A 17157-nucleotide genomic window follows, 5' to 3' on the forward strand; every position below is an offset into this window, starting at 1 on the left:
CACAGGAAGGCATTAACAGGTGGTACAAAGCTCTCAATTTGTCTGCAATCATAAGTGTATCCACATGCTTCTTCCCTAGATCTTCTTGCACCAGTCTTTCTCCATCAGAGACCAGCTACTTACCACTGTCCATGAATTTTTTTTAAGATTTTATTTATTTATTAATGAGAGACAGACATAGAGAGAGAGAGAGAGAGAGAGAGGGAGAGGGAGGCAGAGACACAGGCAGAGGGAGAAGCAGGCTCCATGCAGGGAGCCCGACATGGGACTCCATCCCAGGTCTCCAGGATCAGGCCCTGGGCTAAAGGCGGCACTAAACCACTGAGCCACCCAGAGATCCCGCATGAATTTATATTATAAACTTGTACTATTTATTTTCCACACAAAATGCATCCCAATGCACCGCATAAAGTGAAATCTTTCACTCATTACATTTCAGACCACCCCTGATGGAAACTATACAGCAACCACTGAGCTAAGCTACTAGTGTAGTGTGTGGGTACCATCTCCTGGGATTCTTGTCAGGTTGAAAGTGGATGCCTATAAATATTCCTATCCAACTTCATATGCTGCCCATTTCCATATTCCTGCCCTTCAGAACCCAGTTCCATATGTACTCTCCCATTGTCTATCTGTACACGGTGCCTAGATTCTGCAGCTATCTTGGGACATACTCCATTTCCTTCCTTAGCAGCTACTTTTGTAGCTGGGTTAGGTTGTAACTTGACTGTACTTATCAGTTGGTGATTAGGAGGGGGGATGAGAGTACATCCTGAGGGGTGAGCTGATGTTATTTCATAAGAAAGGGGCTTCTTCTATGTCACCTTCAAACACTGTGGGAGCATTAGTTGAGAAGGAGGAACATGACACGGCAGGCTTTTAGAGTTCAGGAAGATCTGAGATTTCTAAGCATTAGAGATATCCAACCCAGATGTCACCAATTCTATTCCTCAGGATCCCTCTTCCATCCAATTAAGGTCCTCCTCCTTATAGATGACACTCTAGGCTGCTGCAATCCTCTAAGTTTCAGGACTGATCTTTCTACTAAAAGTAGCCTTCTACTTTCTGGCTAAAGGAAAGAGATTATATGTTGCTGAGGAGACCTTATGGCTTTCAAACCTTGCCCTAAAATTTCCATTAAACATCCTCTAGGGTTTTTTTTTTTTCCTTTTTTCCAATGTCCTTCATTGTATTTGCCTTTGTTGTTGCAAATTAATGTCTTCAACACCATATTTAATCCTATTGTCCTTATAATCTCCACTTTCTGAGAACTTCCAAAATGGACTATTGCAGCAGCCAGGGATAGTGCATATCCTTCCCATAACATCTAATACCGTCCCATTACCAGTGAAAGTTTTATTTAATGATTGTTCTGTTATGGCATTGCAAGACCTAACACTATCTATGAGGTCCTAATTGCCACCTGCCTAGGGGTTGATCCTGGTCCAAAATCACATTTCAAAGCCTGTTTCTTGGACTACTTTTAATATCTTTCTTAGGATAGATTTTGGGAAAACTCTCTGAGATTCAGAGTGGTAAGTATGAAGTTTATTGAAGAGTACTCTAGAGTACAACACTTGAGTGAGTCATACAGTATTAGAGAGAAAAATTGAATTGCAATGTAGTAAACAAAGATCCCTGTCAATTCCATACAAGCTCTAAAGCTAAAATGACATTTAGTTGTCCTGCATTGTGATGAAAGTCTTGATCATATGTACTCCCAAGCCAGCCAGTCACTGAATACAAGCTTCTCTTGTGAGGGTGCACAGCCTTGAGGAAGGCAGTCAATCCCTTTGATGGAGGCCAATTCCCATGTAGAGGGTACAGTCGTTAGCCATTAGCAGCCAACACATCTGACAGCTAGAGAGTGACAGTCTTGGTACCAACCCTCATGGGAAGAAACTAAGCAAGTTATATTCTGTGATACAGGTATTTATATAATATTATGTTATATTATATAATATATCCAAAAGTTTAACACTAAACACATTTTATAAATTTCATCTTCAAAATGAATTTTATGGATTTAGAAAATTACTAGATTTTATAAATATTGGGACAGAACTGGTTGACCTCCAAATTTTTGAGATATAACAGCACGATATTAAAATTCACAGCTTTTAAAAAAAAAAAAAATAAAAAATAAATAAAATAAAATAAAATTCACAGCTTTTGGTGCACCTGGCTAGCTCAGACTATAGAGCATGAAACTCTTAATCTCAGGGTTGTGAGTTGGTGCCCCATATTGGGCATAGAGATTACTTTTAAAAAATCACACCTTCACGAAGGTATTAAAACTACAATATATTTATTTCCGATGGCTTTAGGTATTATTCATAATTATTAAAACAGTGGGATTTAATTGAACCAAACTTGAATTAGTCAATGTATATAGAACAATGAATATATATATATATTCAATGAACAATGAATATATATATATATACACACACACACGCACACACACACACATCTCTCATATTTACCTAGTGTGAATCATCATGTTCATGGACTTTGCTCTATTGAGTCATCTGAAATTAGTAATCAAACTAGATCAACTTAAAAAATATGTTAACAGACACTTCTTAAGTGAGGACATCTAAAATCACAGTGGTTTTGTTGTTTTTGTTGTGGTAGTTAACTAGAGTCACCACGGGGCCAAGAATATCAATGTGATTATAGAGTTCCCCTGACCTCCAAATCTAGTCATTTTCCTTTAAATGAAGGGTTTAGACTAAATAGACTATAACTTATTTGTGTTGTAAACTGTCCATCACTTACATCTCTTGCATTCAAGGTTAATATCATTGCAGAAAATTGTTTGAGAGGCAGCACTTTTAGCAGCATAGCTTCCGGCATTTTACAATCTCAAATGTAATAAGGTTGGGAACTGAAATTTATGAGTGCATACTTGTGGTGAGGGGAAGATGTGGACAAAAGGTGAGGTCAACAAATACAAGGTTAGAGGCAGCAAATTAGCCTGAGGAACAAGCATCTCACGTCTTTCTCTTTCCTTTTTTTCCCCCTAACAGCTGCAACATCCTTTTCAATCAAATATTAGCCACAGGAACTTTCTCTACTGCTAAAAAATGTATCAATATACATGGCTGATAGCATTTTTAGTAGTAGAATTAGATCAGATTTAGTTGAAGCAAGAATAGAATTGTTTTCTTTCCTTTACACTGGATATATTTCTAGCAAGATATCTTTATCGTGGTTATTTGCAAAGCCATAAATATCTTGCTTAGAAGCATAAACTTATCTCCATCATAAACCCATTAAGAAATACTTTACCCATGAATTCAAATATAATTAAAATCAGCTTAGAGATTCTAAGACATAGAACTTAGAGAACCAAGAATACACCAAGAATACACATGGTTATGAAGTGACAAATCTAGTGAATTACACATAACACATAATATATATGTACTAACTCATTGAATGTTTTCATACCACAGAATGGATGTAAAGTCATGTTTCATTTTTTTGAGGAATGAGCTATTCCACAAAAGGAAATTTCTTGTGAACTGATGTTTATATCCTTGTAGGCCAATTTTAACCTTACTTGATATGTCTCAAACAAACTCCTGTCTGAATAATAAATTAAGTAGAATTGAATGCTTTTACTGAAGCTATTTGTTTTTCTTTAAAGCAAACAACAAATTAATGTCATACTGCTACGCTTTTTTGAGCGAATGTGTCTCCTTTATGTGATAAGGACCTTTTTAGTAGTTTTTTTGCCTCCCTTCACACTACTCTCCCTTCCCATGTTAATAGCTTGCCCAAGGTTATATAACCTGCGAATGGTAGAGTTCAGGATTTGGCATTAGATTACAAATCCATGTTTTTAAACACTGTGTCTCAAAAGCCAAGGAAAATTAGACTTTCCATATGTGGTCCTAGAGATTATCTACAATGTTAAAAGTTTTTATAAACAGTTAGAAAACAATTGTATTTCCCTTTACTATAAATGCAGATGCACCAGAAAGACACTTATCTAAATCAGTATAATTAGTATTGACAGTTGTCTTAGATTCTATGAGTGTACCCTTTCATTCTATCCTCCACTGTGCAGCTAGAGTAAATAAAGTACTTATTGCTGAAAACCCTTTAGTAGCTTCCAATTGCTCTTTGAAGACAACCCAAGGTCTTTAACATGTCTACAGAGTTTTACACACCATGGGGGCCAGACTTCCTCTGTAGTCCCACCAAAACCATGGCACTCTCGCTGGTCTTGGGGCTTTTATGCATGCAATTGTTTCTGCCTGGAAGAATTTTCAAACCCCTCCCCATTCACTGTCATCTTCCTGCTTTCCCACCTTACCAGATCACCTCTATTATTTATAATATTTGAGCCCAGTCTTTAGGGTTGCTTATCTGATCACTCTTCTAAATTGCTTTAAATTAACTTTCATTACTCTCTCAACTCTCTCTGCATCTCCTTAGAAGTAGATATCAAACATTTTCAATATTTGTAAAATTAATTTTAGCCTTATTTTCTTCACTAAACTTTAAGTTAAAAAAAATCATCAGGTTTGCATAGCTACCTTTCTTGTTCCAGTGTCTAGTAAAATGCTTAGTACATTTTTTCATATTTGAGAATATAACCTAACGAAGAAGAGAGATGAGAAGTTATTTCTATAGCAGTATTTCTTCTAATTTAGTCCTCAGACCTGCATTTTGGTTAAGTCTTCTGAGATCTGGAGTCCTATTGCCTGAGTTTTAACCCCACCTTAATCACTCACTAACTGGGCTTGGGTAAAACTTTGTCAGTTCTCTGATTAAAACTGAGATGATAGGGGATCCCTGGGTGGCTCAGCAGTTTAGCACCTGCCTTCCACCCAGGGCCTGATCCTGGAGTCCCCGGATGGAGTCCCACATCGGGCTCCCTGCATTGAGCCTGCTTCTCTCTCTGCCTGTGTCTCTGCTTCTCTCTCGCTCTCTCGCTCTCTCTCTGTCTCTCATGAATTAATAAATAAATAAAATCTTAAAAAATATATAAAAAAAACTGAGATGATAGTTCTGATCTCATAAGGTTATTGTAAGAATCATTTAGTTAATATAAGTAAGGCCAGAGGAACAGTACCTGGCCAGGTTAAGTACACAAAAATACTAATTATTAATATCAGAATCCTCCTTAGTATATGGATAATCTGTCAGACACTGCTATATTCCAGGTCATACTTTTTAATATTTATTATATTTACTTAATTTTAATTATATTACCCTATGTGCACCAATTCTTGATAGTTATAAAACAGTAGTCTTTATTAAGAATTAAAATAACTCTTCTGATAATATGACTCTCCAAAGTAAAATTATAAGTTGTCAAGGAAATAATATGAGGATGTATTTATTTCTTCCCTAGAACCTGGCAGATTGCAAAGCTGGTTCTTTTAGTTTGAAGTCCTGAGTTAGTGGCTGATATCAGTTATTCTGACTACAAATTTATGAAATGCAAAGCCAAAGTGGGCCACAGAAATACGTTTACATGGAACATAGAGAAGTTCAACCAGTTAATAAAAAATAAGACAGATTTGTGTTAGACATGGGAGCCCCAAAAAGTCAAGAATTTAAGGGTCTATAAAGAATGAGAATGGACAAAAATTCAGACCAAATGGGGAAGTAAAAAGTGAATTTTGGAGATAAGCTGCTGTTTTTGATCTGGGAAGTTTTGTTTTCTGCTCTATTTATATAGTCCCATTTGAATTTTGAATACAGGGGAAAAATAAAGCCCTCTTTGCAAATAAACATTAATTAAAATTTAAGGCAAATAATAATCCATTGAGAATAATATATTTATATGATTCCAAAATAACTAGATGATGGGTGTTTCAATAGAAAATAAAATTCAAATCAATCTCTCTCTTTCCAAGCAGCTGAAATAATGGCATATGCAGATTTACTAAATCCCTTGCCATAACCAGGACTCTAGCTGATCTAAACTTTTTGAAAGCATGCTCATCTGGCTTATTCATTGCTGTTTCAGGAAAATTAAGGCAAAGCGATAGTTTACAATCCCTCTCTCTAACAGCACTCCAGTAGATTATCTTAATATGACATTTCGTTAAGAAAATATGTCTGAGCTAAGAAGGACTAAGCACACATTATGGAAATAACTATACCCATTTTGCTTGCAGGCCACAGCAAGGCCTAGATAAAAATCAATACGTACTATAGTAGGCATACAGTGTGTTCACTCTAGGATACAGGACATCACAGAGCTAAGTACCATGAGGAGGAAGGTAGAAATACTATGGGCACAGTGGAAAGCAAGAAATAAGACTTTGAAACTAGGGCATTTAGCCAAGAAAGAGACAGAAATGAAATAAAAATATCATTCAATAATTCACTTTTTTGGCTTGTTTCTTATTCAGAGATATTTTTATTGACTTAGGGAAATTTATTCTCACTTTAATGACCAGCACTTGATATAAGTTTAATAACAATCATTATAGTATATAAAATATAATTAGTAAATTATTTTTAAAATGCCCATATTCACTACATTTAAGCTGCATCTAGTTTCTTTGTGTGTACCTATAATTAACTACCACCCTGTTCTTAATAGACTGCTAACAAAACTCCTAATAAGAAAAGCATACTATTTTTCTTTGGCTCCCCGAGGAACTCCTCCTCTTCAAGGGTATGCTTTTAATTTATGTCGTTTCTGCTGTGACTCTGGATTTCTTCCTGAAAATAAATTCCAATCACTGTTTGTGGGAACCCTCCTACTCTGGCTTTAATGGCTTCTAAATCAGCCTGAAAAGCATGTATTTCTAGCAGCCTGGAAGATGCAATTAATTGTTTTTCTCTAAATCTATGCACTTTAGAAACTTCAGAATGTAGAATGCTTGTGAATTAGCTTATACTAGGCTAGATCTCAGTGGTTTAGATAAGAGGAATAAAAAGAAAGAAAGAAAAAACAAGACTGAGTAAAGATTCTGCAATTCAAACAAATGTTTATGGAATGCCTTCTAATACATTCTTGGCTTTCACTGATGCTATTGAGTTTTTGAGCTGAATCCTGGTTAAAAAACAAACAAACAATTGTTCTTTTAGCTTTTTAAAATCATTCATATGTAGGTTATGACATAATTTTAGCTTATGTATGCACAAAATGGGTGAAGAAGGCTAGATCTCTCATTTATGTGCAATTCCTATTGAATAGTGACAGCCCTATTTAGAAACTGCTCTGAATCAAATTTAAGGCAAATATTGATGGCAAAGTTATAGGGTATTGAGAAATTTTTACAATATACATTACAAGTTGTAGGTGTAGCCTTGTATGTACTTTCTCTGACCTTCAGAGAATCTCAGACGCTTCAAAATGCTGAGGTTAAATTATGCTCCTTGTATACAACTAGCCAGAAGGAGAAGGCAGCAGAGGATATCTATTATTCCAGCAGAGCAACACAATGAAAAACTCTTTAATGTTGAGATTTCAAAGATTTCTAAAGATTAGAGGATTGGAAGTTTTATTACTGAGTGATCCAGTGAGAGAGGCTAAAAGGAATCCTGTACCCTATGTTTAGGCAGTTAACTGATTTGTATAGATATTTGTCATTTAAGAATGAGAATAAAGAGAACATGTGATTTATTTAAATAGCTCAAATTAAAAAGAAGAAAATAATATTAAATTTAATAATAGAAGTACAATCTTTGGGAACATAATAGTAGCATTTATTTTAAACAATTCAAGCATATTATCTGAAATAGGTTAATAATCAAACTGGCTAGTTTTTTTCCCTAAAGAAGCCCATAGAAGAAAGCCTCTCATATTTTGAAGGAAAAATATTTGGGTCAGTCCTAATCTATCTTGATTGCAAATTCCTCTCTTGTAATGATAAGATTGGACTTAGATTGCTACTAAGATTTAGCTCTAAAATTCTAGAGATTTTAGGATCATCAATAAGAGAGACTTTACAAAAAAACACCGAGTAAATTATGCTAAGAGCAACAAAGAAGCAAATCAAATAGACCACATCAAAACTAAGATTGTCCAAAATTCAGGTAAAAGGCTTTTGAACAGAACATCAAAGTCTGATTCCTGTCACTAACTTGTGGAAAGGCACTTGTAAACAATTTAGATTCCAGATAAACTCTTTACCTAATTTGGACTTACTGTGAAAATGCCATCTTCCCATCTGTACTTGCATTTAATTGCCTACTTTCCCCTGAATGTGTACTTGAGGATTTCCTTTCTATTTGTCATTTGAATAATTATTGTTGTGTCCTCTAAATGCTTTCCAGTACATTCAGACGTGTATTAAAATGAGACAACACCTCAAGATAGGTGACCTCAGTTAGCATGCGAAGAATGAGTTGAAGAAGGCTCATGGTAATAAATCCTGAAAATTTACTTAACATTTCTTTGATATAGGAATGTATATTCAATCAAACTTTACTTCAAATGATAAATCTCCTGGAACACTTATAAGGCAGCTGTAAAAATATCATTGGTTGAGTAAATGTTTCTCATTTATTTCTTTTCTTATTTATTTAATCTTGAACTAAAAAATATAAATTAGTGGGTAAGAGTATTTGCTTTACAATTAATTGATTTGAGCTCCTGTCTTGGTGACACCATTTATGAACTATAAGATCTTGAATGAAATATTTAGCCTAATTAATGTGTCTAATCTATACAATGCAAAAAATAAATTTCAAAATATTCTGAGATTTAAAGAGAGAAAGAAAAAAAATAAAGAGAGAAAGATATGGTAAATAATGCCTCAATAAACACAAGGGCACAGACATCTTTTCGAATTAGTGTTTTCATATTCTTTGGATAAATACCCAGTAGTGGAATTACTGGATCATTTGGTAGTTCTATTTTTAATTTTTTGTGAAACCTTCATAGTATTTTCCATATTGGCTATATCAACTTACATTTCCACTAATGGTGCATGAGGGTTCCCTTTTCTCCCCATCCTTGCCAACACTTGTTATTTCCTGTATCCTTGATACTAGCCATCCTGACTGGTGTGTGTTGATATCTCACTGTGGTTTTGATTTGTATTTCTCTGATGATAGTGATGTTGAGCGTTTTCTCACATATATGTTGGGCATCCCTATGTCTTCTCTGGAAAAATGTCTATTTAGGTCTTCTGCCCATTTTCTAATCGATTGTTTGTTTTGATATTGAGTTGTGTGAGTTCTTCATTTATTTATATTTTTGAGTTGTGTAAGTCCTTTATCTAGTTTGGTATTAACTCCTTACCAGATATATCATTTGCAAATATCTTCCCCCATCCAGTAGATTGCATTTTCATTTTATTGATGGTTTCCTTCACTTTGCAATAGCTTTTTATTTAGATGTAGTTCCAATAGTTTATTTTTGCTTATGTTTTCCTTCCCCTAGGAGATATATCTAGAAGAATGTTGCTTTAGCCAATATCAAGGAAATTACTACCTGTTTTCCCTTCTAGGATATTTATGGTTTTATGTCTCACATTTAGGACGTTAAACCATTTTGAGTTTATTTTCGTATATGGTTTTAGAAGTGGTCCAGTTTTCTCAATACCATTTACTGAAGAGACTGTCTTTTCCCCATTGTATATTCTTGCCTCTTTTGTCATAGATTAATTGAACATATAATTGTGGGTTTATTTGTAGGTTTTTGGTTCTGTTCTATTGATCTATGTGTTTATTTTTGTTCCAGTACTCGACATTGTTTTAATTACTACAACTTTGTAAGCCTGGAATTGTGATACCCTCAACTTTGTTTTTCTTTCTCAAAACTCTTCAGCTAATTCAGAGTCTCTTGTGGTTCCCTATAAACTTTAGTATTATTTGTTCTAGTTCTGTGAAAAATACCTTTGGTCTTTTGATAAGGATTGCATTGAATCTGTAAATTGCTTCAAGTAATATGGACATTTTAACAATATTCTTCTAATCCATGAGCATGGAATATTTGTGTCGCTTTAATTTCTTTTTTTAGTGTTTTATAGTTTTCAGAGTACAGGTCTTCTTTCTCCATGGTAAGTTTATTCCTAAATATTTTATTCTTTTTGGTACAATAATAAATGGAACTGTTTTCTTTTTTTTTTTTAATTTTTATTTATTTATGATAGTCACACAGAGAGAGAGAGAGAGAGAGAGAGAGGCAGAGACACAGGCAGAGGGAGAAACAGGCTCCATGCACTGGGAGCCCGACGTGGGACTCGATCCCGGGTCTCCAGGATTACGCCCTGGGCCAAAGGCAGGCGCCAAACCGCTGCGCCACCCGGGGATCCTTGGAACTGTTTTCTTAATCTCTCTTTCTGCTACCTTGTTATTAGTGTATAGAAATGCTACTGATTTCTGGGTATTCATTTTTGTATACTGCAAATTCACAGACTTCATTTTTTTCTTCTAGTAGTTTTTTGGTGGAGTCTTAGGGTTTTCTATGTATAGTATAATATCATATACAAATAGTGACAGTTTAACTTCTTCCATACAAATATAGATGCCCCTTCTTTTCTTTCTTTCTTTTTTTTTTGGGGGGGGGGGTGATTGCTTTGGCTAGAACTTCTAGTACTATGCTGAATAAAAGTGGTAAGAGAGAGGATGAGCAAGGAGAGAGGCAGAGGGAGAGGGAGAGAGAGAATCTTAAGCAGACTGCATACTGAGCACAGAGCCTGACTTGGGCTTGATCTCATGACTGTGACATCATAACCCGAGCCAAAATCAAGAGCTGGACTGAGCCACCCAGGAACCTCAGTCTGTTATTAATTTTTAACTTTATTTCATTTTAGTCTGAGGATAATATACTTTATGTGACTTCAATGCTTTTATCTTTATCAAGGTTTATTTTGTAACCTAGTGTATGGTCTATTTTGGAAAATATTCATGTGTAATTAGGGAAGAATGTATATATTCCTTTTCAAGGAGTGTACTATGAATGTTAGTCTAATTGTTTTATACTGTTGTTCAAGTCTTCTATTTTCTTGTTGGTCAAGAAATATCTTCTGCCCACTTGCTCTATGCATTATGGAAAGCAGTGTTATGGCTTCAACTTTTATTATTGAATTGTATATTTCTCCCTTTCAGTTCTGTCAGTTATTATATATATTCTTTAATTTCTGCCTTTAAGCTAGATAGTTTTTAAAAATATACTAGAAAATTTTCTTATTTTTTTTTTAGATTTTTATTTATTTATTTATTTCTGAGAATACACAGAGAGGAGAGAGAGAAGCAGAGACACAGGCAGAGGGAGAGCAGGCGCCATGCAAGGAGCCTGACATGGGACTCGATTCCGGGTCTCCAGGATCAGGCCCTGGGCCGAAGGCGGCGCTAAACTGCTTGAGCCACAGGGCTGCCCTTATTCTTTTTTACTATATTTCAAAACTTATCATCTTAGTAATTGCTTTGGGCATTAAAATTAATGATTTTCTTTTTATTTTGCTAGTTCAAATCTTCTATTGAACCACAGTAATTTTTTTTTTTAATTTCAGTCATTTTATTTTTAACTTCATAATTTCTATTTGGTTGTTTTTTATAAGATAATTTTCATCTTTTTATTTATATTTTCTGTTTGGCAAGAAAACTTTCTAATTCCCCTTAATTCTTAAATATGGTTTTCTTTAATTCTTTGAACATACTTAGACTTGCGCATTTAAAACCTTTAACTAATAAGTCCTATATTTGGGCTTCATAGAAACAGTTCTTATTGACGATTATTTATTTGTTTGTTTTTACTGTGTATAGGCCATATTTTTCTATTTCTTTGCATTTCATATGCTTTTGTTAAAAATTGATTTTAAACAGTATAATGTGGCTACTCTGTTGTAATTTTTACTAGTCAATTTCCTGGTTTAATTCTCTAAATTCCACGTTCTTTGTCATATATGGCCTCTGAAATCAGCTCAGTTAGCCTAGTAGTCAGCTAATTATTGGACAGATGTTTCATTGGCTTAAACTAATAAGTCACTCAGCCTTTGCTGGAGGATTCTGTTTAAGAGTAGGTCCACAATGCTTTAGCAGACAGTCCACAGCTCTGCCTTAAGTTTCCCTACTTGCTGCTTGTGCAGAAGCCTCAAGGTCAGTCAGAGGTGAAAGATTAAGGACTTCTCTGATCTTTTCTGTAAATTACATACAGCTGTGCATATGTCATAGCCTTCTAGACTTCTACATATATTTGGAACATTTCAAAGACTCTTTATCGTCAGTTTTTCCTTTAAGTATATTGGTTAGCTTCCTATTAGCTCCACCTCTTACTGCCGCTTCAGTCACTAATGTGAAACAATTTCTGCTGATTATTTTAGACAAAGGCCTTAGGGGTAGAACTTTAATGCAGTGAGACCTCTAAGTCAAGTTAAATAAAGACAGGCACTGAAGTGGAATTGTCACGCTGCTACCAGATAAGCCCAGATGGATCCAATAGTAATAATTCCCTGGGGATGGCACTTGGGAGCATCCGAACTCATTCTAATGTCTCTGGTGGCTTCTAAGACATTGACTCAGCTGTTAGATTGGAGGTTAAGGTTATTATGGAAGTAGAGAAATGAGAGTTGGAATAGCTTATGTCAAAACACACTAAAACATTGTTTTTACTGGGATTCAGCTATTTTTCTTGAATTAATGCTTCTTTGATTTTTACAAGTTTTTGGTCAATTTCTGGAGTCCTTTGTTGATTTGGACAAATTTTATCAGTGTTCTCTTTGCATTTATGGAAAGACGGTTTTATGTTTTGCTTTGTTTTGTTTCTCTGCAGTTTTTATTCCAAAGGTAGTTCTCCATTGTTGTTTCATTAAAAAAAAAAAAAAAAAAAAAACACTTTTGGGGCACCTGGGTGACTCAGTCAGTTAAGTGTCTGCCTTCAGTACAGGTCTTAATCCCAGGGTCCTGGGATCAAGTCCAGCATTAGGCTCCTTACTCAGAAGTGGAGAGCGTGCTTCTCCCTCTCCCTCTGCCACTCTTCCTGCTTGTGTTTCTCTTGCTCTCAAAATATATATATATTTTTTTAAAAAGCACTTTTACATATTACATAATCACAAAAAAAATGAAACAAGACAAGTATTAAGCTCAACATTTTACAAATTAAGAATTTTAAAGTAAAATAATCTACTTGACATGTTTCCCAAATAGGCAAAGGCAAAGACAAGATTAAAACTTGTACATATAACTTCTCTTCAGTTTTATTCAGAATTCCATAAAAAGAGTCACAGCTTCTCCAGGCTAGAATGATACAGTGGGCATCATGAGTGTTTAATAATTTAATGACCTAAGGGTTTCCAAGTATCTGAGATTATTAAGGGTTTTTTTCTGGATTCTGTCCAAACTAGTGCCCTTTTTGGGGTATTTTTGTTATAAATATTATATCTATTGTTAAACTCCACAATATTATATGATTACTATTTCTCCTATCATTTTAATAATATATATTATATTATATATATATAATATTATTATATTATGCTATTATTGACATATTACATATATCATAATATATATTACATATATCATAATACTGTATATGATATTATTTTATATAATTGTTTTTTAAATCAGGTAAGATCAAAAGCAGAAAATATGCAATAATAGTGTCCATTATAATTACATAATTACCTTTATTTAGCTTTTCTCTGTTTAACATTTTAATGTCTTGAAGAAAACTTTTCTATTATTTAGGCATAATTTATGTGTTATTAAGAATAAGACAAAATTTCCCCCAAAATCTGAGTTTCTCCATCAGTAGGCACACGGTTCCAGGTGATACGGCATCTGGATTAGTTGTTTCCTCACTAAACATGGCTCTACTTAATTTAGTAGATGTAAATCACTCTTTCACTGTATCTTAGCCTAATAATCATTTTTTAATATCCCATATCACTAAGAGAATATATTCCTACCAAAATAATTATAAAATTATACCTGAATCACTTAGACTTCTTCATAATTAGAAGCAAACAAAAAATTGAATATCAAATATAATCTCAATAGGGGTATGGGGTTGTGTCTGTAGTTGACTGCCATTAGATGAATGAGTACTTAGTTTCTGTTTGCACATACTTACTGAATTCTCAAGTGTGATTGGCCTACCCAATCAGGTCACATTCCACTGAACTACCTGGGTTCCATAATTCAAAGCCTAACTCCTGAATTATATGAAGAATATGGAGATGAAATAAATGCAGAGTTACTAAAATGGTACCTCCACAGAAAGAAAATATAAGACCTCAGTTTCCAACCCTCAGTGATAGATTAGGCAAATCCAATAGCTTTCTAGTCACTTTTCCATTGTTAATGAAGCTTCAAATCAACTCTAAACACATTTTTTACCTTACCTGCTTCAGACTTGACCCTTGACTGGGGATCTATGCTAGGGAAGGAGAGGTACTCTACAGATCACTCCTTTTTCCTCTTACTTCCCTCCTTCCTGTGTGTGTGTATCTATCTATCTATCTATCTATCTATCGATCGATCGATCGATCGATCTATCTATTTATCATCTATCTATCATCTATCTATCTATCTATATATTTTTTTCTAGGCTAGGAGGTGGCTGGGACATACACAAAGGCACATAGTATTTCTTTATTCTTGATGTGGAAGCAAGTGCAGTTTGCTATCAGTTCGCTACTGCCTTCTGGCTAACACTGACTTATCACTTATACTTCTAGGTAGCGGGCCTTTTGGGGCTCATGGGTGAAGTTTTGTTTTGTTTTGCTTTGTTTTTGTTTTCTCCAATGGGGCAGGGTACTGTTGTTATGCTTACTGCACAATTCACCAATAGATGTTATTATCTGTTAGCAAGCTTCAGCCTGACTTCTTTTAGTTCCTGTCAATATAGTTGCTTCTATAAAATCACTACTGCTGAGATATGCTTGGTTTTTTACTTGAGATATCAGCAAACATTTCAAGCCTAGGGATATTCTGCAAGGTCCACTAGATCGACCTGGATATACTCATTGCTAACATCATGCCAAAAAAGTGAAAGGGAGGCTATTTCCATGCTACTCCCTTTCTTTCAATCCATTGCTCACCTGCTAAGTTTTTCATAATGACAGATCAGGACAACTGTGCTGTGTGAGAGAAAGAACAACGTTCCACATATGTATCTGACATTTGAATTGGTTGTTCAAAACAATAGTGGTATCATTTGTTCATTTGCTTTATATTATGCTGTCAAATGTTCTATGTACAAGAGAAATAGCAGCCCTTAAAAGTCACATGCGTCGTAAATATTTCCATAATTTATAGATTCCTTTTTTTTTAAAAAAGATTTTATGTATGTATATATGTATGTATGTATGTATGTATTTATTTGAGAGACAGCAAAAGAATGCATTCTTAGGGGAAGGGAGTCAGCAGGAGAGAAGCAGAGACGGAGGAAAAGGGACAACAAACTGGTAGCTGAGCCCAGAGCCCCACATGGAGCAAAATGTTGGTTAGATGCCACGAACATGGCAATGTCTTAACTGTATGTGTGTTGTCGGGACTGACAGCCTCTTCTATCCTTGTCAAGGGGAGTGCTAACCTTCTCTCATACAACATCCTTTATTTATTTTTTTTTACCATATAACACTGAACATTAAGTTTAAATTTTTATATAATAACATTTATATTTTTATGATAATTTTGATAATTCTGAATTTTGTATTATACTTTGAAAGTCTCTTATCTCTAAATAATTATAATTTCATCATTTTTAGCACTCAAAAAATGATATATGTAAATATTTTATTCATTTGAAATTTATTCTAAGGAAAATGGTGGAGAGCCATTTTATTTCAGTGGCTATCTAATTTTTCTCAATGTAGCTTACTTAATACTTTGCATTCTCTCCATTGATTATAATTATTACTTTAATATATGCAAATATCATTTTGATATTTGATCTAAATCATTAATAAGATAGTCATTTTCTAGATATTGTGTTCTTTACGATGGCTTTGTAATTGTTTAAATTATGTCTTTAATGAATCTAAATATATGAAATATTTTTCTAATTATTTAAGTCCTTTTATATACTTCATTATAGAATTCTAATATTTTCCTCATGTAAGTGAAATATACCTATTTTTACAATTATTTATTGGTATTTTGTGCCTTTTTTGCTATTCCTCTGATTCTGTGCTTATTTTCTATTGTATTTTCTAACTTGTTATTATATACATACATATAAATGTTTTAATAATTATTTTATATCTAAATATATATCTGAATTACTATTGCTACCTGCAATATTACCAAAATATCTTACATTTAATACTTTTTAGTTGAGTCATTTGAGTCTTTCAAATGAAAAAAACAAAATCAAATCCTTAGGACATAGTAAAGACTTTGCCTGTTACTTCCTAATATATGTAACATTTTTTGTCTAATTATTTGATGAATTCCTCCAGAGCAATGTAAATATCAATTGCATGACATCTCATCTCTCTTCTCCTCCTCCTCCTCTCTTCTCTCTGCCCCTTTTACCTTATCAATTTCAATAGGAATGTGTCAAGCACTTTACTATTAAAAAAAGAAAAAACCTTTTACTAACATGTGATCATGTATGTGTTTTTAATACATGAATAAATGTGTTCGTGATAGATTTCAGGTTTGATCTGGACTCAAAGATGAATTATTTAATTTTATTTAAATATTTAATTACTAATATAAATTCCTTAATATTAAATTGTATTTTGTTCCTTGTATTATTTTAATGTCCAGGGATTCTATTTATTGGTATTTATTTCAAAAAAAATTTTGTATTGCTATAATTGATCTTGATCTTTATTTTTTGTTTGTTTTAAATCAGACCTTTACCAGTTTGCTGGCTTAGTTTAGAAAGCACAATATGAAACAAGGACTAAAGTATAAATGGGAAGTAGATATCCAGTAGGAGTAAACAGGCAAAAAGATGTAACATGATGTCTTGGGTTATTGTTGGTCATTTCTTAGGACAAGCCAGACAGAGATATGGCAGGTAGCTCAGAAAGTGTGCTTGGTCATGTGTATTAGTTTGCTAGGGTTACCAAAACAAAATAGCACAGACTGAGTGCTTTAAAGAACAGAAGCATTTTCTGTCAGTTCTGGAGGACAATCATCCCAGATGACTGCCAACTGGTATTGAAAGATTTGGCTTCTTCTAAGGTCTCTATTTGGCTTGCAGATAGCCACCTCTTTACTGTGTCCTTAAAAGATTTCTCGGTATAAGTGCATCCCTGGTGTCTTTTTGAA

At 34.0% G+C, this 17157-nt stretch overlaps 1 pseudogene; it reads right to left on the minus strand.

Moving 5' to 3' along the window:
* Positions 1 to 15365: 15365 nt before the first annotated feature.
* On the minus strand, positions 15366 to 15483 carry LOC119872747 (annotated as a pseudogene).
* Positions 15484 to 17157: the final 1674 nt, after the last annotated feature.

Source organism: Canis lupus, chromosome 7, assembly GCF_011100685.1.
Source record: "Canis lupus familiaris isolate Mischka breed German Shepherd chromosome 7, alternate assembly UU_Cfam_GSD_1.0, whole genome shotgun sequence".
NCBI classification, from domain to species: domain Eukaryota; kingdom Metazoa; phylum Chordata; class Mammalia; order Carnivora; family Canidae; genus Canis; species Canis lupus.